The sequence below is a fragment of the Falco punctatus genome (assembly GCF_963210335.1).
Source record: "Falco punctatus genome assembly, chromosome: 1".
Lineage (NCBI taxonomy): Eukaryota > Metazoa > Chordata > Aves > Falconiformes > Falconidae > Falco > Falco punctatus.
Genome location: NC_137580.1, coordinates 117,921,342 through 117,941,673, shown reverse-complemented (window position 1 = coordinate 117,941,673; position 20,332 = coordinate 117,921,342). Strand labels below are relative to the sequence as shown.

Sequence of the window (20,332 nt, the reverse complement as noted above, 5' to 3'; positions counted from 1 at the left end):
AGATGGCATCTGAGACTTTCATGCCAGTACCCATCCTACCCATTCCGCACCTGGATCCCCATACGGTTTCTCCGGCGCTCCTACCTGGGCTCCCGAGTCCATCTCCACCCCAGGATCCTTCTCACCTTTTCTTCTTCTGCCCTCCAGGATCTGTGTTTCTTTTCAGGACGGGCATGTCCAGAGCCCGCTCCTCTCACATGCCTCTCCTCAGCAGGACTCGTGGAAAACAACACACTGGACAGGGCTGCAACATGGGCAGCATAGAAAAACTCCTGCAAGATTTTAGGTGTGAACTCAAGCTAGTTTCCATTGAGGATATGTGAACTGAGACTTTTCAGATGCTTTTAACGTTCCCAAATTTGGGCATCTTTTCTCTAGGATAGCAAGAGGCACATCTTGACATACGCACCACCATCTCTGCCAAATGTCATATGCTGCTCCACAGCCTGCATGTGCTGGACCTTCTCAAAATAAAAGTCAGAAGAATTTTGGAAAATAGGCAAAAATCAACTGTTTTTCTCTAACCTTATTCTCTGGTACAACTTAACTGATTTCACTGCGATGTTTCAAACAAATCTAGCACAAGGCAGATACATGGCATGGGTGTTCATCAGACTTACTGACAAATGAAGATAGACTCCTGAGGTGAGGGATGTTGAGTGACTTGAGCTGCAAAGATTATTACTCACTTGCTTGTCGTTACCGGCAAGCCCATCTTCAATCTTGAATATTAAATGTAAGCTTTAATTGCCCTGAACTGAGGTTTGGTTTACTTCAGAGGTACCAATCATTTTGTAAAGGGTGATGTTGATGCCAAAATCGCAGGCATTTTATGTAAAATGAGATCAGAGGAATTAAAGCTGTCAAAACACACATTCTCTAAAGTGCCATTGAGAGCACTCTTGGTCTGCCCGGATCAGCCAAGACAGGCCTGCACCCAGACTTTCATTTGCCAGCCCTTTGCCCATCCTGTGATGATGCATCTTTCCTGGAAGACCCTTCCATCTACCAGCTGGCGTTTGTCCTGATCTCAGAATAACAAGCGCATGTGACTTTGACCAGGAGCATCACAGTACTTGGACAGTTCTTGGCACACGAGGATTCTCCTAACACTCCCCTGGTGCCTGCTGAGGTGTTCAGGCAGATGCAGTCTACCCCAGTACCCCACTCCTACCTGCTTCTTACTTGGTTTCCATAAATGAGCCAGCACATAGCACCACTAACAAGAATAATTAAGAAAGGTGATCTTAGAGTTTAAACACTTGAATAGCCCACACTGCAGCTGGTGGTCAGAACTATCATATTTAAAATTCACCCTTCAAGGGTACGTCGCATACAGCCTGTCCGAGACCAGAAACATTTAGCTTCCCTCTCTGCCTGCGAGGCTAGACCTAAGCGCACGGACCTACCTGGGGCACCATCAAAGGGCACAGACTTGAATTTCTGGTACATTTCCAGCATGCAAACGTTTCAAAGGTCAAGAATCATTCAGTGACAGAGATTGATTGCCGATCACAGACAGATTTGAGACAGTCACCACCTGCTCGCAGTCAAATTATAGGAAGATGCAGGCAAAACTGTCACATCTGTTCAATAATTAATTATTGACCTTTTCTGCTCCTGAACCCCTGGAGCAATCCTTCTGCCTGCACCACGTAAACACCCTGATGGTCTGTGTAGACTGAGAACGCCGCACCTTTCATTGCTGTTTAGCTCAGCTCGACATGCCATGTTTCAAACCGCCGCTAAATGGTTTGCATTTCTGCACCAATATAAACTTGTTTGAATACAATTCAGTTTTCAGGCTGCATTCAGGCTGTCGCAGCGCCCGCAGCCCCAGGCGCTGTCAAATGCCCGCACCAGCCACTGCTCTGCCCAGCCGCTCTCATTCAGCTCATCGCTTACAGGAGCTACACGGGTCACCACTTCAGAACCACCTCGTTCACAGCCAGGACAAAGTTACTATAGGGAAGATCGTTTTTCAGCTGAGGATAGTACACGCAGCATTGCCAAGGTCGATATCACAGAATCAAGGAAGCCTGAGATGTATTTTGTACTTCCTGAATTCAAGTTTGTCACTTCCCCCCTCCTTTCTCCCATTTTCTTTCCTACCTTTGTTTCCCACACAGTACATTCACAGAGATGGTTTCTTACATTTTCCTCTTTGAATTTCGTGCCTCCAGCCCCCACCAGCTCTCTCACCTTTCTGTGCCTCTGCTGTTAGTCCCAGACTGTTGCAGCTGATGCTTGCAGCATGTCCACTCGGCAGGACCACGGAGCGCGCCGGTAGGTGCGGCGGGAGCAGGGAAGCACAGCCTGGTGATGGTCTCCTCTCTCCTCTCCGACAACCAGAGGAGCTGACCCGTGGGCTGGGCCAGCTGCCCACACCAGACCACCTCCAGCCTCCTGCCTGCTCACAATGTCTTCTTCACCCTGAGGGGAAGGCTCAGAGCTGAGCAGGAGTAGCACTGCAGCTTCACCAGCGAACGGGGAAGAGCTGTGAAGGGGTCAGAGGGTGAAGATCACCCCAAACCTGGTCCTACTGAGGCAGAGGATTCCCTTAATCTGTTAATCCCTTCTCCAGTTCCATGGTACCATGGGGTCAGCGCACACTTGACATGATTAAAGTACTGCAAGAATGAAACGCTAGTAAATAACTTTTATATTCTTCATTTCTTCAGTTGTGACATATATAAAAGAGATAAAACGAGCTCTCTGAGAATCCAGCCTTAGCTCTTATCTTCTGTTTGAACCGTTAAGTGCCAGCTTGGTTATTACTCATGCTCTTGACATTGAAGTTTTTCCTTGAGCAGTAACTCTTGGGCTGAGGTTGCTGTGAGTAATCTCTGGGATTTAGGCAGTTGCATGCTCGGGCAGACACTCACCACCAGAGCTGAGCCCTGATGCCTGCTCCCCTTTCCCTCCGCTAAGCCCCAGCAGAGCTGGCTTTGACCCATTCCCTCCACCTGTGCTCAGGGATGGGGAGCATCAATGATCTTAAAAGCCTGGGTACAAGGAAAGCTCACCAACCTGCCCTTCGCTGGTGAGAGGTAGGACAGCGGTTCACAGACACAGCTGCCTGGTTCTGCTGGGCCAGGGGACATCTTCACAGAGCCAGGACCTGTGCCCCTGACCCCATAGACTGGCAAAGTTCACCAGCCTGGCCCAAGAGCCCATGGTGACTAGGAGACAACTCTCCTTCCCAGCTGGCTGGGGCATGGAGGCTCACTTGACTTTCAGGTTGTCAACAGCCAGTTCAGTGGCAGGTTGTCCTGGACAGCTGGTGTCAGAGATGCCAATTTATTGTGTTTCAATTTACACAATAGGTGTGAAGTTCACACACACCAGCCAGGACATTACCAGAATCCAAGATGACACAAGGAAAATGAGATGGCTTCAGCTCACTTTCCGAGACTTGACACAAAGCCTGAGGTGTCCAGATTGGATAGGGACCAAGGGCCAGGCTGCAGGCCAGTCACTGGTCTGTAGGTTCAGAGCAACTTTTCTGACATTGGCCTACAAGGGGGAGCAGCAGCCTTGTATCTCCAGTGTTACTCAGTCCACGGGGATTCATCTTTACTACACATTTCCCAGGGCAGGTTCTCAGAATAATTTTCTCTTTCAGTCTTTAAAATATATCTTATTGCTCACCAGTAAAGCAGTTTAAAGAGCACCTGTCTACTGCTGAAAACCTATCTGAGGATATGGCTGCGTAAATCAGTGCTTGTCCCTGCTCATCGCAGCCTGCTGAGCCACTCATCACAGGAAAACAAGGGTCTGCTGCCGCTGTCAGGTACGGATCTGCTACAGTCCATTCCGAGAAAGCAAGCCCGCAGTGCCTCCTGAAGGGACGCCTAACCCAGGTTGTAATGATCCTCCTGGATGTGACACCTGGTGGCTAGGACACAGGGCTAGTGTGTCCCAGTCACCCATGCATCCAGCTGGAGATCTTACCACACCAGAGGGAAAGATTCTGGCCAGAAGTTTAATGGACCTCAGTGATGGATTGGCCTGTTCAGCTGGAGAAGTGGAGAGCCATAGCTCACTCCGTTGAAGGGATGATGTGCTCAGTCCAAGGCAGGATCCCACCCACACCCAGATGTCCAGCACCACTGCTCAGGGTACAGGGCACCTTGCTGCATCAGGTGGTGCCTGTGAAGCCTGACTTACTGCTTGCTTAGTTCAAGAGCAACGGTGTCCGTGCCTGCAGTCTCTGCCTGTGGTCACCAGCTAAGGCTATGAACACTCAGAGCCAGTCCTGATCCAAAAGCCAGCGCCTTCCTTGGAGAAAAGGTTTGCCTGTCCCTGAAGGTCTGAAATCCACCTGAAAATACTGGTTTCTTCCAGCTCCACCCACTGTAAGACCTGATCAGAGCAAACCAATAAAGCAAATCAATTATCTTTTACACCTCCAGACTATCCCTTGTTTTCTCTGCAAACAGTCCATCTCTCCAGTCCCACCCAGTACTGCCTGCAATCACAAAGTGAACTGCTAAGGGGTGGGCTTCCATGCCCGTGACAGATGGGTACTACATGAACATACCCACCACAGTGCTGGGGGAATGAAAAGCCACTTTAACTCATCCTGAGCCAGGCAGAGAGGTTTACAGGCAGAGCTAGTGCTGCTTTGGAGAAGGTTCACACACCTTGTGGTGGTTTAGAAACACCGTTGGGTTCCTGAGTTTTCACAGCATCATCCACAACTGGCGACCCTTGCTGAACTTCTCCCATGCCACGTCTCAAGGCACAGAGCCTTCAGCATGGGGGAGTCACTGATTTATATCAAATAAGGTTGCGTGCCCCTTCAGCAGCATGAGGTGAGGTCCTGCAGGGAGACATCAGTCCCAGCTGCCACACATTATCTTTATAACCATGCCAATTAATTTCAAAGCTTCAGCCCTCACCCCCCAAGGCCACAGCTTGGTGCAGCAAAGCTACAGGACTGCCTGCAGCTCTACATAGCACAGGACAGGACAGCCCATCCTGCAGCTTTGTGCATCCCCTCTCCGCGACAGCAATAGGTGTTATCCCTGCAGAGCACAGTCTGCAGCCTCCATCCAGTAAATGCCTTGTGCCCAGCTGTCCACACAGTGCCACAGCCCCCGTCCACACTCCAAAATGACGCTCTGCTCAGGGCAAGACTCTTCATTGCCTGAGCTCCTTTCTTTGGTGAGGAGAGGAGAGCAAACAAGAAGCAGGACACAGCATTCAAGCAGAGCCGGAAAGGACTCAGTACCTGCTGTGATGGGAACCAGAGCAGAACAGAGACCTGCCCATCCTGGCAGCCATACCTGATCTAGAGCAAAATCTGATTCAGGAATGCATGTGAATGTAGTGCAGAGTATTAGAAATCAATATTCAGCTGCTTACACCCCTCCAGGGATTAAGGCCAGATGCTTCTTTCTGAAAATGGTTCTGAATAAGAGATGTGCTTTTCCAGCTAGAAAAGCACAGCATGAAAATTCTGTATCCTAAAAAGCTGCAATAAAATTGATCTTTTATCCAGAACAGACAAAGCCCATCTTACTCTGTTGCTGTCCCTCTCTTATCATGCCTGGCAGGAGGTGGAGGGTCCTGCTGACCTCATGTTTCATGGACAGAACAAATGGCTTCTCCAGCAGCTTTCTGCTGGCAGGTTTCCCTCTTGGCGCTTCAACGGGCCCCTTCTCCGCTGTAAGATTGGTCCTTGCAGACCCTGTAAGTACTGTCCACAGCAAAATGAACTGCCTTGCCTCTAGACTTTTCACCCTGCCATTGTAAATCCCGTTGGCCTTGTGCCAAAGACTATGCTAGACACAACCATAATACAGTCATTTTTCTTCTACATGTTGGAGAAGGAAACAGCAGAAATGCTATTCTTTCAAATAATTTAACAAAATACAGATCCCAGCTCAAGGTAACTCTTTAACCTCTTCAGCAAAAGTCTTCGCTCTCGCCAGCACTGCGCTGTCCTGCAGCCCGTCCGACTGCGGCTGCATGCAGGGGCTTCTCAGGGACGGGAGCTCTGCACTGCTCTCGGAGATCAGATCCACTTACAAGCATGCTGTAGGGAGCAGCCCGGACAGATGCAGGGTAGCAGCCATCCCTAAGAGTCCTTTTAGCAGCAATAGGTTAGATGAATGGATTTGCTTCTGGGAAAAGCCACCCTTTGAGACTTGAGGAAATCAGTTGAGAGGAAATGCTGCTTCAGAGAATGCTCGTGTCTCTCAGTCCTGTTCTGCAGCAGCACCTTGCAGTGTCCCAGGCAGACCATGAGCCCTGTGCACACTCTCATTCACCCCAGAATGCGCCTGTGACACGCAGACTTTTGCATGCTCCTGTGTCTCCAGCTCTCTCCCAGGCACACAGCACAAGCGCATATCATCTGCCGTGGGTCTATACCCAAAGCAAGCAAAGCAGAGGGACCAGTCTCTGTCCTGCCCATGGGCCAGTCTGAGCAACATCTTCAAATCACTTCAGAAGCATCTCGTGTATCGGCTGAAGGACCAGGGAGAGTGCTGACTCCTAAACAGGCAATGGGCAGCCCAGAATGGACTCCAGGGGTGGCAGTTTTCCCTAGGAAAGCTATGATTCAGTCTTCCTCAAAATGGTGCAATGACTAAGGCACTTCCTCGCCATCTCTGGGGCTGCAAACAGGGAGTCTGTGCTTCAGTGAAACCTGGCGTGATCCAGAAGCAAGCTAGTGCTGGCTTCATCTCTGTACTCGTAAGGCAAACAGAAATCATGAGATATTTTTTGACCTTGACTTACAACTGCCTCATAAACAAAGACTTTTTTCTAGAGATCCTTTGAAAGAGTGACTTTCAGCAGTCAGCACATAGGAAGATGAGTATATAAAAGCCCACAAGAAAATAGGAGCTCATTGTGGATTAATCCAAAAGCCTCAAGTGTACAGCTTGTCAGAGGAGTTGCAGCACTTGGACAGCTAGGAGCAGACACAGGAGATGCCTCCAGGTAGGCTGCACTGTCCTGAGCCTGGCCTCGCTGGGCAGCACAGCTGCTTCTTACAGCCCTGCAGGTCTGGCTAGAAGGTCTCAGCGTGCTTGCAGGCTCTCTAGCAGGATGCCTGGCTGAGGGTCTCCAACCTGGGGCTGGACAGCCACTGGTGGAACTGGAGCCTTTACAACCCATGACTGCTTTTGTCTGAAATGCCACTGATCCTGAGAGCCACCAAGACTAGTGGAAAGCCTGAGCAGAGGCTAAGCCTGCCTTGTCCTGAGGAACATGGAACAGTTCAACTGTTCATCCCTATGCTGCTCTGCCTTCTTCTGAGGGTGGCCACCTGGCCTCTCCTGGTGGCACTGCCACCTAGGCCCACACCAGCTCTCCTGGGGCTCCATAACAATGAACTTCAAAGAGTTCGTTCTCCAGCCTGCAGTTCACAGGAGCTCTGAATTACTGACCCCTCCTGCTCAATGACTCGTGAGACTGACACAGCGATGCAGCACAGCTGAGCCCCACAGAAACAACAGTCAGATTGGGTGGACCCATGGGAAATGTCTCTTGGTTCCAAATAAGAAAGTGGGTCACATGCTTCCTGCTACTTACCTCAGAAAAGAAATTCTCTAGATGAGCTTAAACATTAGGCCTAAACCCACTGTATGATGGCCAGAGTCTGAATTTCCAGATTATCCCACTGTTGCATGCCAGGTGTACTGCCCCGCCACTGGAATGTCAAGGTACGTTGGATGTGAGGACATCCCAGGATGGGTGGTGTCCAGCTCAACCACCAGCTTTTGACGCTGGGTTCCAGGAGGAAGGAAGGGCTCCTCCTCACTGCGAGTGGGAGCGCACAGGCAGTCCAGGAGCTGCCTGCCCACGCAGCACCGCGGTAGGCAAGTGCCCCATCTCCCGGGACCAAAGGGGAGCCCAAAGCATGGACAACAGCCTCCCTGTGCTTCTGCAGGGGCTTGCCACACACCTGCACCCTGCTTGCTGCTCTGGGCAGAGGGTCCATCTGGATGAGCCGCCCCCCCCCCCAGCAGGTCGCTCACACAAAGCGGGCAGCTTCAGCACTGCAAGCCATGGCCTGCTGCCTGCTCCTCTGCACTGCAGAGCTGCTCAGCCCCACGCGCTGCTCCCTGCTGACACAGACACACAAGCAGCAGGCAAGAGCCCTGCGTGTGCCGTGTGGTGCAAAGCTTTACATAGCCCAGAGATCCTGCCTGGGCCCTGCAGACAGAAAGGGCTTTTCCAAGGAAAAACAGGACAGGAAAGACCTAGTAATCCCCTGAAAGAAACACCAGCACATTCCTCCAAGCTAACAGTTACGTGACAGGCGGCAGAGACAGCTCCCCAAAGCTGCTGGGGAACGAGTCGACAAGTACCATGTGTGGAAATTTCAGCTCCAGTTTTGCAGTGCAGGCTATAATCATGTAGGAGGTGTAAGCCAGCCCTGCCAAGAATCCGGGGCTCTGCTCTGCAGAGATGCATGCGCTGTGTCCGCATCAGCATGCCCTCTGCCAGACCTGCCCCACGTGTGCCTTGGCTCAGGGGTGTGCTCCAAGGGCATCCATGAGCCTGGGGTGCTCCCAGCTCCACTACAAAGCACTGACACGCTCGCTGCATCTCAAGCCCCTGCCTAGTGCACCAGGCAGAGGGGAACTTGGGGCTGGCAGCAGGGGTTACAGTTCTGCGTCCTGCTGGAATTGGAAAGTAGCCACCCAGCATCCCTGTCCCAGCTGACAAACACAATTATTTTAGGGTCTAGCACAAGTTCAGGAGGTGGAAGGGATCACTGGGGTACGCTGGTGCCAGCCACTGCCTGCAACAGCCACCTAGGCCACACTGCATGGGGACAGCCTGGTGGTATGTTAGGGCAGGGGCTTATTAGCACCGGGGCTCGTGTGGGAAGTACTGAGAGCTTGGAGATGAATCACCCCAGGTCCTGCATGCCCTGCCAAGTGCTGCAGGCTGGCACACTACAGGGACCTCCACAACACATTCCCCAGCCTGGGGCAGCTCTGACTGCACAGAGAACAGGACAGAAAGTGACCAGAACCCAGTCTCTATGTGTCAAGGAGGACATGGGGAAGACAGAGAAAGTCTGGAGAGCAGGGACAGAAATGAAGCGAGGATAAAGCTGCTGCTGCATGAGCAGATACCTGCAAGGAGGCTCTGGAGAAGAGGAGGTTGAGGCAGCATAGCTTACAGCTCATGGAGGCGGTGGGTAAGCTGAATGTTGGACTCTCACCCCCACTGTGCTAGAAGCAGGGCACAGGATGAAACTGTCAGAAAACCAACTTACAACGTATTTATATATATATATATATACACACTTATTTCTATAGCCACTAATCAATACCTAAATACCAGGCAGCCATGGCAGGTTATAAAGGCAGGTGCTATCAGCAGTTCAAAATGAAATTAGACACATTAATTCATTAATTAGATAAATGAATTAATTAGACCCTTGTTAATCTGCCAATAGAACAACAGAAGGATTTCAGGGCAGCGTGTGGCTGTGGTGTTAGAGACCTGAGCAGGGCTGAAGCTAGCCTGCAGGAGGGAAAGTATCTAACACAGGAGGAAGACCAAGCTTGCAGCTCATCCTCACCTACCCCCCATCAAAAAAATACTGGCACAGTCCGTGTGGTGGCTCAGCAGCAGGAAAGGGAGGTGACCCGTGGGCTGCTGGCAGTGCTGGGGCAGGGTCTTGCTGGCACACCTGGTCTGTGAAGGTAGGGCCCTTTTAATCAGCTGGGGAAATAAATCTGCTTACAGCAAGGAGAGATGCAAGGTGAGAAATGACTGACAGGTGTGAAAATTGTTCACAATAAAAGTCAGGACAAGCATATTGGTGTACCATGCACACAGACGCGTATGGACATAGCCTCTCTTCCCAGACCCCCCTACCAGCACTCCCAAACCACTGAAAAGGTCTTTCCAAATTGAAGCTTTGAGTCCAACAATGAGAAGTATCAATGCCAGACTCGGTGGGGTAGCAAGATATACAACGTGAGGGACAGGGTTGGCACGGGAGTGTGGTTATAAGCAACCTGTGTAGCCACTCAGGCTGTAATGACAGGATGGTCACTGGCTGTCAGCGTGTCCTGGGGCTTCACACCTCCTGAAGAGGGTGATGGATCCTGAGTCAGTGGGAGCAAGGGCTGGACTCCAGCCCAGGCAACCATGAAAGCCAGTCCAAAGGTTGGTCTGTCTGTAAAGTATCTTAGGCTGTTCTCAGAAAGGTGTGTGAGCTGCCTTGCAACTCCACGTGAAGGTCACCGTTCCCTGAAAATGTGAATCCAGCACCTCCTGCCTATGCCTTTAGCATCACCTGAGCTGGCTCTCGATACTGGAATCTCAGTGCTCCGTATACAACAGCAGAGATGTAAACATGACCAGGGGTCAGGTCTTGAGCAGGACTGTCTCATGCAAAGAGCCACTGCTTTTTTATTCCTTTGGAAAGATAACCTGACATCAGATTTCTCCTCCTCCTCCCTGCCTCCGCTGCCACTCGCCCTAGTACTTTCTGGGGGAAAATCTGAAAATCCCAAGAAACCTCCCACTCATGATCTCTGCAGCAGTAGATGGAAAAACAGTGGGAAGACCTCAGTATCACAGCAACTGAGTTCAGCTTCTAGAAAAATATCACCAGCTGCACTGCTCTCCTCCGGTGCACGGACTACAGCTTTCCATGTCTTGTGTCTTTCCTTCTGAAAAACAGTCCAAAACTTGTCACCACTTTATTTCTGAGAAAGCAAAGGCAGGGGAAGTAGGTTCCTGGAAATGGCCGAGATGAGACCAGTGACAGGGTTAAATGACCCGGGTTGGGTTCAGTTGCTTCAAGAACATTTCTGTGTGCATGTAGTTTTGCTGCTGCTGTACATCTCAAGTGGAAGTACTGAGATAAGTGCAGTGATGGGAAGCAGCACCAAAGGCAGGAAAGTAGACAAACAATAAAGAGGTTCCTTTTTCTTTCATGAGCTCTCATCCCTCGTGGCAGGTTTATAACAGCTGACTCCAGTGGTGCTGGACTTGCAGAGAGCTAGAAAGCCGTTACCCTTCTAGGAACTGGCAGGGCACAGGAACATTCACCTGGGATGGGGCCCAAAGTGTCACCTTTCCACAGCCTTGAACTTTCTGGGTGAATGACTTAGTTTAGATTAAAGAATCAACAAAACCAAGTGCAAGGCATTCCCCACTGGTAAGGCAGCATCAGCCCGGCCATCACTCTCCTGGGAATTTAAAGGAGAAGCAGACAGAAAGCAAATACTTGGGAAATGAAGAGTTCCCAATTACTGAGTAAGATGCTGGGGCCAGGCGGATGCACGGTCAGAGGGAGCTTTTTTGGTTTCAAAGGCACAGTCGTGTTTTGATAGCTCAGTTACTTTTTTTCCCAATAACTACCAAGGAAAAAGAAACTGTCTGCTCAGAGATTATCTCTGCAGTGATATGTGGAAAGCAAAGCAGAGCTGTAAAATATCTACAGTTAAGGATCACAATCTGGAAGAAGAAAACAGGAAACATGAAACCAGTGGAAACCCAAAGATAAATGATAGTCCAGCAAAGAAGAGTTTCAGACAGGGAGATATTTCCTGCTAAAGAGAGGAGGTTTCGTGGAAGTGACACCTCATCTTGTACGTCAGGAGAAGACTTTCCATCCAAGAACAAGGCAAAAAAATTATTGCCTACCTTGGGGAAAAGGAGAAAGAAGACGGGGAGAGGATTTCAGCTCTGCAGACAACACCACACTGCATGTGAAATGGAGAGCTGCGACACAGAGAGCTGACCTGTGACAGAGCTGGCAGGTAGCACTCAGGTCCTATGGCAGAGAGTTATTTGTCTTTGGAGTGAGCTGCGGGCAGTGAGGGGACGCTGCTGCCCACCCCCTGCTCTGACCTGAGCTGTGCTTCAGGGTGGGACACGCGGCAGGGCTGTGCTGGGGCTGGGGCTGGGGGAAGGCAAGGAGGAGCCATCACGAGTGCAGCACAGCCATGAAACCCTGCTCTGACCACATAAATCCCTGGAACCAGGAGCAGGTGGAGATGCCTGCAGGAATTAGCACCAAAGGGAACTGAAGCCACCGTCCAGTCCGTGAGGCAGTGATTTCCTATCCAGCTGGGCTGCATCCCATGTGTCCTTCTGGGCTGGCTTCTCTGATGGCCGTGGGAACTTTTCCATTACTCTTAGCCTTTCTGCACGAGCAGATGCAGATGCACTTCGGCATTTCCTAGCTCTACAGCTTGTGTCATTGCAACCCTCGGTTTCAGAAGGGACTATTTGGGGAAAGGCTGCATGCACTTTTCCCCGTTCAGTCTCATCTCTACGGGACAGCATGCACCCTGCCTTACTGTGCCCCAAAGGCTGACACCACTCTGAGCCTACTGACGCTGCAGCCAAGGGTGGAGTGGGGAGAGGCTGGGAGAACTCCTCACCCCACTGCACTCCAAGGCAAAAATCCCCTTGGCTTCAAAGGTGCGAAGGTTTCACTTGCTGTTTTTCAGGCTGCACTTTGTCAGTGATCCACTTGGGAGCTTTATCAAAAGAGCTGCCATGACCCAGGGGACTGGAACGAGTCCCTGGGAAAGCCTCTCCAGCACTGCCGCGGCACCAGGCAGGGCCATCCCTGCCACGGGGAGTGCGGCTGAACTTGCCACTTTCTCCTGCCACTGATCAAATGTGACCACTGTCCCCAAACAAGTCACCCACAACAATCGCAATCATGCATGGCAGATTCATTCCGTCGTCCTCCCATCTGCCTCTGCTGAAAATGTACTGGCGCTGGATGTGGATCACACATACCAGGGACTGGATCCAGCTGTACTGGAGTTGGGAAGACAGCACAGATTTATGGCACAAACTACATGGTCCACGCCTTGCAGTGCCAAGGGTGGGGGTCTATTGACCCTTCAGACATCTCATAAATCCTCACTGGCAGGCTAGGACTCTTCCAGCAGTACTGCCCCCATGGCAGTGGGTCTTTGGCTCACAGCATTCGAGTTCTCTAGGAGAAAAGAGCAGCCTTTGCAACGAGCCTTGCCTTGGGATATCTGCTTGATGGTCCACTTCTCAGAGCCCTGACAAAACCCAACAAGCTGAATGACTGACTGTGCCAGCTCCAGCTGGCACCAAAAATCAGCTCTCACTGAAACTTCTGCTTCCTCAGTGTCTGGGTCTATACTTGGGTTCCTCCTCTCCTCCAAGCCCAGCTGCCTGCCTCCCTGCCCACCCCCAGAAAACTTGCATGGTTTTACGCCTCCATCTGGCTTTGCACATGTTAAAGCCACAGCAGGGCTACATGCAAACCACTGGGGAGATGCAGCTGGGGAGGGTTCCCCCATCAAGCCTCCTCTGGAGTATTTAGAGCCAAACACGCTTGTCCTCCCTATGTGTTTTGCTTTGGTATCTTGTAGGTCATTTGTTTCTTTACTGGAGTGTGTTATTTTAACCTCATGCCATTATATAATACTAGAAACATAATAATAGTACCAGGCTCTTAGGCTATTTTCTCAGTGTTTCCCTGGGGTTTGACGCATGCTTGCTTTCCTATCCTTATTCTCTCTGTCAGTCTTTCCCAGCAAGGCAGAGAGCCTGTACTCTCGGCTCTGTGCTGGGGATGCCAGTGGCACCTCTGTCCCATGAGGAGGAAGGACATCCTCCAGCTGCAGCACAGCGATTCACATTCCCACTGCCCGGCCTTACCAAGGGCAGAGGTGCTAAGCACACAGGTGAGACCAGAAGAGGCAACAATGGCATCTTCTCCAGTTCGGTGTACTGCAAAAGCCAAGAAACAACGAGGAGGAGTCTTCCATATGCAATCCACATCCCTGTCTCAGGGCGGTGGGTGTACAAGGTGTCCGTGCTCCCCCACGTCCTCTATTCTTTTGTGGCCAGGGACCTTACAGGAGGTGCTAACTGAGCACCTCGACCCTGCAAGTCAAGAGCTGCACCAGGCACTCTGCATAGAAACACTGAGCTTTTGGACCAGCTCTCAGCTTCCTTGGCCAGTATCGTTGTCCTGGTGTCCATGGCAGGGGAGGACTCCTCTTACATCTTAAAGCATTCCACTTTCCCTTTTGTTTCTCTGGGTTGCCCCGATAGATTTGCAGTAAGCTTGGCTGTTTGGAGGGATCACCACTTCCTTACACAAGCAGGGGGCAGGAAAAGGCTCTGAATTCCCACCTTCTCCTGGCTACCCTGGCAAACTCAGTGCCTAGTCCCGAGGAAGACGCTTTATGTCAGATGTAAGGGAGAACCTACTTAGCTTCTCAGGTTTGCTCAGCCTTTCTGCATAACTGGAGTTCTTAATTTTGGCATAACATCCTAACCTGTAATGACAAAGTTGGGAAAAAGTCATCCCTGAATGCTGATGGGTTTGGAGACCAAGCTTTCTTCCCACTTACATATTTGACACCCCAGATGTCACACATCCTTGATGCCATCCCCTACTCCTGCTAGATGACATTCCTCCAACCCTGCCTGTGTGCCGGATGACTCGCTGGGGCCTCACACCCATCCTCTCCCTTGTCCGATGCTGACCCACCCTGCAGCTCTCATCTCTTGGCAGTCTCTGTGGAAGTTGAGACTTAAACGCAACCTGAGTGTGAGGAGGTCTCTTGGGTCAGTATACCCAGCTGCAGCAGGCTTTCATCTGCTGGATGCTTTCTACTGCCCACACCCTGAGGTGACATCTTCATGCTGAAAACAGCAAGCACTGATGCAACTACTGTCAAACTGGTTGCAGGTTGGGAAGCCAAGACATGGAAAGCAGAGCCTGTCTTACAAATGACAGGAACCTGAAAATCTGCACACAAGAGTTTACAAAGATTTGGGCCTTGAGCTCTGCCCCATTAATGTTTATTTTTAACAAATGTTGGAATATTGTTCCAAAGGACTGGAAAAGGCCAACAGTGTACAAATATTTACAGAGCATAGAATAAACTGTCAGCCTCTTAACTTGACATCAGTCCCAGATGAAATTGCGGTAAACTGATACAAGACTACACAGAGAGAATTAAAAGCTGTTTCTGCTGTTAAAGCATGAATTCAATACATAATTTTATGGAGTTTGGTCTGTAAATGTAGTAACTGACATGCCGGCCTTCCCTGAAGACAAAGACTGAAACTCAGTGAAATTTTGGGCTTGAGATTCTCATTGACCAAAAAGGACACTTGCTCTGCTGAGTGTGTTTAGGTCTGCCCAACAGTCAGATCCTGCAACGTGTTTGCTAAGAGGTGTCACCATCCGATGCTACTGCAGGAGCTGCCGGGGGGACTACGTTACTGCCCCACTCCAAACCCTGCGCAACACAAGGTCTTTACTAATAATCTGGAGAAAAGATTTCCTGTTGGGGAAAAATACTTGCAGTTGTTATTTTCAAAGTTTAGGAAATGTGTTGTAGTGGGAAAACATCTATTTTGCATATGCAGCATTTGAACCATTTGATAACTGAGGTTTCGGTCAACTAGGCATCACTGACCATGCATTGTAATATCACTAAAACCAGATAAATTTTATGCTTTCAAGAAGGAAGATGAAGATGTCATTGACAGGACAGTGTACTGTACCCTGGAAATCCACGACCTTGAAAATGACCTAAGGGTCACTGTTGATAATATTAGCACAAATTGCCAAAGTGATGCTTTGTCTGTATGTGGGAATGCAATCTTGCCTGCAGAAACTGGATAACACTGATTTGGAGAAGAGTGTTAAAGTTATCTGTTTATGACATCAATAAGACCGTACTGGAAGAGTCTTCACATTTTTAGCCTTGTGAGTTTCTTTTAAGATACTGAAAAATGAAAAAAAGAGTTCAGAAAAGAGCTACAGAAAAGACATTGTGTCTAAAGGGCATGTTTTAGTGAGAGATTAAAGTAGGACAATTAATTTAACATATCCAAGAAAAGATGATGAAGTGACTGAACAGTGTTTATAAGTCCACATCTCTACAAGAAGAATCTTTGATTTAGTGGAAAAATAAAGAACAGGGCTTACTAGCTGGTGGTGGAAGTGATACTATGCCAGCTGTAATGGAGGTATCCAGTTCAACAAAATCAGCATCTCAGCTAAGGGACACAGTGGTAGCTCCTTTTCCCTGGAGTGTGTGGCTGGACCCCACTTACCACAGAACCAGTGCTGGAGAGCGGCACATGGACATTTCTGGGCATGATCTCTGCCCTGTAGCTGCCCCTGACTTGCAGCCAGGGATCTGTACATCTATTCTGGAAAGCAAAGGCCTCTTGTGCCATCTGTTCCCCGGAATTGTGCTATGATTCTGGAAAGCATCCACAGGATTCGTAACCCTGATGCATTAGACCCCAGCAGTGATGGCTGTTGCCATTACACAACAGGGCTTGGAGAGGACTGAATTTGCAAGCTGTTGGAAGTGCTGGCTGCACTGAGTCCAGGTATGTGACAGCATATTAAATTAAGACTGTGAATTTATCTTATGCAGCAATATAAGGCAGCAACGGACTTCACTGGCAAGAGAGGATTTCACCTCAACTAACAATAAACATTTCTTCCATGCCAACAGCTGCTTACAGGTTTTACCGAAGCATGTAAACCAAACCAACACAGACTGTCAAAAATAATAGGGGTCCATCCTCACTGCTGGAACTTGACACCTTTCAAGTGTTGTGGCAACACACCGGGTAGAAAAGCAGCTGGATCTCCCCAGCTGGGCATTCCTAGGGCATGACAGCAGCTGGCATTGCATGGAGGAGCCAGCAAGGTGCCCCGGCAGACCAGGATGCTTCTGATCTCTGGCTGGCAAGAAGCAGAGGGTTGGATATGATATTGGAGACCCCTTTGTATGTCAGTGGTTGCTCTGAGGAAATGTGTTGGGTCATTAACTATGCTGTCCTCAGACAGCAGAATGATTGCTGATGTTTTCAGTTTGAAGCATGCAAGATAAACACTTTCAAACTAGAAGATCTCTACTTGAGTTGGGTACACAGGACCCGCCTATCTTTCTGCCTATCACACTTCTGTGGGGTGATGCATAGGAGCTTATTAGACACTGCACTGCATCAGGGGCAGCTCACGGCAGGTGTGTGCTGCATTCCCGATGCTTCAGCCGGTCCATGTACCAAACCTGAGACAGACAGACCTCACCATGGCTTTTCCAGCTCCTTATGCACAACCACAGTACATGGCAGGATGCAAAATGAGCTCAGCCCCTTTGCTTGGTGGCCAAAGCATATGGTAGGAATCTTCTAGAGTCCGACACATAAGGCATTTGGACTCTGAATCCTATTTTCTTCTCACTCTCTTGAGCACAAGGGATTATAGGCTTAAGCAAGTCAGCTGGGGATAACAGAGCTGTGTCCAAGGGCATGAGTAGAAAATGGGGAAGAAAATCTCTCCAAAACCTATTCCTCAACTCCAAAGAAAACATGAAGCAGCAGCATATAGCATCAGTTAATTCTCCTGCCACTGTTTTGGAGACTGCTGTTTACATTAATGTGCTAGCTCACATAACAGAATGTATAGCTCTTGACTCCAGTCCTAAGGACAGGAACCAAGCACAGCCGTGCCGTATTACCCGGAGGAAGCATTCAACAAAAAATGGTGCTTGCGCGGCCCTGCAACTGCAGCTTCATCTGGCAGAGCACACACTCAGACGTTTGGTAGGATAGAGGATGCACCCAGACTAGCCCAGTTTGCAGGCATCGGCTGTCCAGGGAGGGCTGGACAGAACAGAACCTCCCATTCTGTGGCACTGGCATTCCTCAACCTCTTCATCTCCACCTCCTGTGATGAAGCCCCAAGACAAGACCTGAGCCAGCATCATGCCAGACGGCCAAACACCCCACCATTCCCAAGATGCATCACACTGAGGGCAAGAACATGAGGGAGGACATGGCCACCATTTCCGCGGGGAAGGGGATCCAAGTACAGCATCAAGCAACTGTTTCTGAAGGCTCCATTATTGTCACAGTGAAAGATCTTTACATGACCCAAAGCAGCTAACAGTTATTACAGTCTTCAAAATTAAGAAGATCTACAAGTTCTACCTCCCAGCTGCACTGAAACACCCCTCTGCTTTCTGATGGACCATCAGGACGCAGCCCAAGATAGTGAACACCAAGGCTGCCTGACCCAACAACACCCTGCTTAGTCAGGTGCCACACTAGGAGAAGGAGCAGCAAGCATCACCACCCAAAATAGGTTCACCTTTACCTGGGTTTACAACTGTAATTTCCCTGCTCACAAGTACCCCAGTTCCCTCCAAAAACTGTCATCTGAGTTCAATGTCACAAAGCATCCAGTGTTTTGACATCTAACAACAATCCTCTGGATGATTTCCTAGTGCCTTCATTGTGATAAGAGAGGAAAGGCTACTCAGAAATGTTAGGTGCCTGTTTGAAACCCACAGACTTGACATATGCAACCAACCACAGTGCCTCTCTCACAACTGGAAATCATTTATCCTGAAATAGCAGCATTGCAGACATTTGGGAATGACCCCTGAGCACATGTGGCATGGCATGTCAAATGCACGGGTGACCACATGCCGGGGTTTTTCCTTTCTGCTATCACATTGGCAGGGCGATAGAGCTGAGGAGTTGCTGTGAGATAGTATTGAAGGACTTCCAGACAATATGAAAGTCCTATCATCTAAAAGGTTGATAGGAGGTGGAGATGCCCTGCTGTCCAGTGCCAAAGCCATTGGCTGGTTCTCAGCAAATCCAGAATCTGTGATGCCAGGCAGGAGCACTGCCAGAGGAGGCCTCAGTGGACATAGACAACAGATTTCGCTTCATAGCCTGGCTGTGTCGTCAAAATGAACTGTGTGGTTCAGCCACCAGACCCTACTGGGAGCAGCAGGCTACCTGCATAGAGGAAATCCATGCCCAGGGGACCTCCTGAACTAAATCCAGACCCTTGTCAGTCTAATCCTGATCTCAGTGAAGCTGGTATAAGGCATGAGTAAATCCACAGGGATGATGATGTATCCAGACTGATCCACAGAGCGACCACACATCAGCTACAGCAGCCGAAACACAGACCCAGCTCTGTGTGGTGCACTGGGTTGGGTTTGGTGAGTTCATGAATGGAGGAGGACAGCACGATGCAGCCTTGTCACCTCCTCCACTCCCTTGACCCAAATCTGCCCTGAAGTGAATTTCTCTGAAGTTGGGCTGTGAGCTGGATCTGTTTGCACCCACCACAGGAACCAGATTACTGCAGGCACTGCACGCTGCCCAGCTGCCACTGAGGCAAGATCCTCCATGAGCTGTTCTTAGTCTGCAGTCACCCCAGTCCTTGGCCCTACAGTACATCCCAGAACCAGATGGCTACATCCAGATGTTCCTAGAAAAAATACACTGCCATAAATGGGGACTCTGCTCCCTGCCTCTTTAGCCCAGGGACCAGCAGTCACCTTCACTGTCTCACCATACAGAAGGAGCTGGGAAAGGGACAGGAATGGGGCAGGAAAGAAAGCAGACATGCAGGGAGCACAACCAGGGGTTGAAACTGAATTGTGGTTCGCTCATTTAATCTAGGAGAGCAGCATCTGTATACGGCAGCTTTAGTTTGAATGAAGATCAGGATCAAGGAGTTCTTCGGATGTTAAGTTTTGGATTTGGGATGCTGTGGGCATCACAATGCATTAGTTACGGACACTATGAGAAATGAGGATCTCAGAGCACATCCACCAGCCTTCCCACCACTATGGATGTCGTCTTGATGTACAGTTCAATTCCTGCGCATTGGTTCTTCATGCTCCCTTCCTTTGCTTACTTTGCTGCCACCCCACAGCTCTGGGGTACCAGTTCACTGTTGCCCTCTCCAAAATCTGCTTTAACTGCTGCCCCTTCTCTGCTGCCCACAGCAACAATGCCCCCAAACCAGATCTTCTTGCCTCCCTGGCCTTGAAACCCCTTTTGTGCTCCTTTTTCCAACATTAAAAAAGGTCAAAAGTTTTCTCTCAAAATGGAATCAAGTATCACAGAAGGCTTCTTAAAATACCATCTCTCACTGGGAAGGGGTGAGTTTTCTAATTAGAAAAGACATGCCAGAGCCTCCCGGCGTTTGGGGCAGGCTGGACTGTGGCTGGGAACTTTCACCGCCCACCAGCCCAGCTCCCAGGTGAGCCCCCCCGGACCATGGGTGCTGCCGGTCCCAGCCCACAGGCTGTCCTGGGCAGGGTGGCACTGACAGGGGTTTCCAACGCTGCAAGTCCCATGAGTCACCCTGTGGCATCCCGGGTCACACTGCCTGGCTTCAGGCAGCCTCCCATCCAAATCATGTCGGCGGTGATTTTCACTAGAAAATCAACATTTTTCCAGAGAAAAAACCCCAAACAACCTTATTTATGAGAAGCTCATCTGATCATTGCAATAACCTCAGTGCTCCTCTTCAGCCTGCCCCCTCCCC

The 20,332-nt window shown here is 49.9% G+C and overlaps 1 protein-coding gene across 2 annotated transcripts in view; it reads right to left on the bottom strand.

The window, feature by feature from the left end:
* Nucleotides 1-20,332, bottom strand: part of MYOCD (myocardin) — a 156,791-nt gene extending 136,459 nt beyond the window's left edge. Inside the window, exon 1 of one of the 2 annotated variants that reach the window (XM_080401344.1) lies at nt 1-20,332. This exon is cut by the window's left edge and continues 24,897 nt beyond it. The gene's annotated coding sequence lies outside the window, so the exon portion shown is untranslated. The other variant, XM_080401345.1, reaches the window with a different exon arrangement.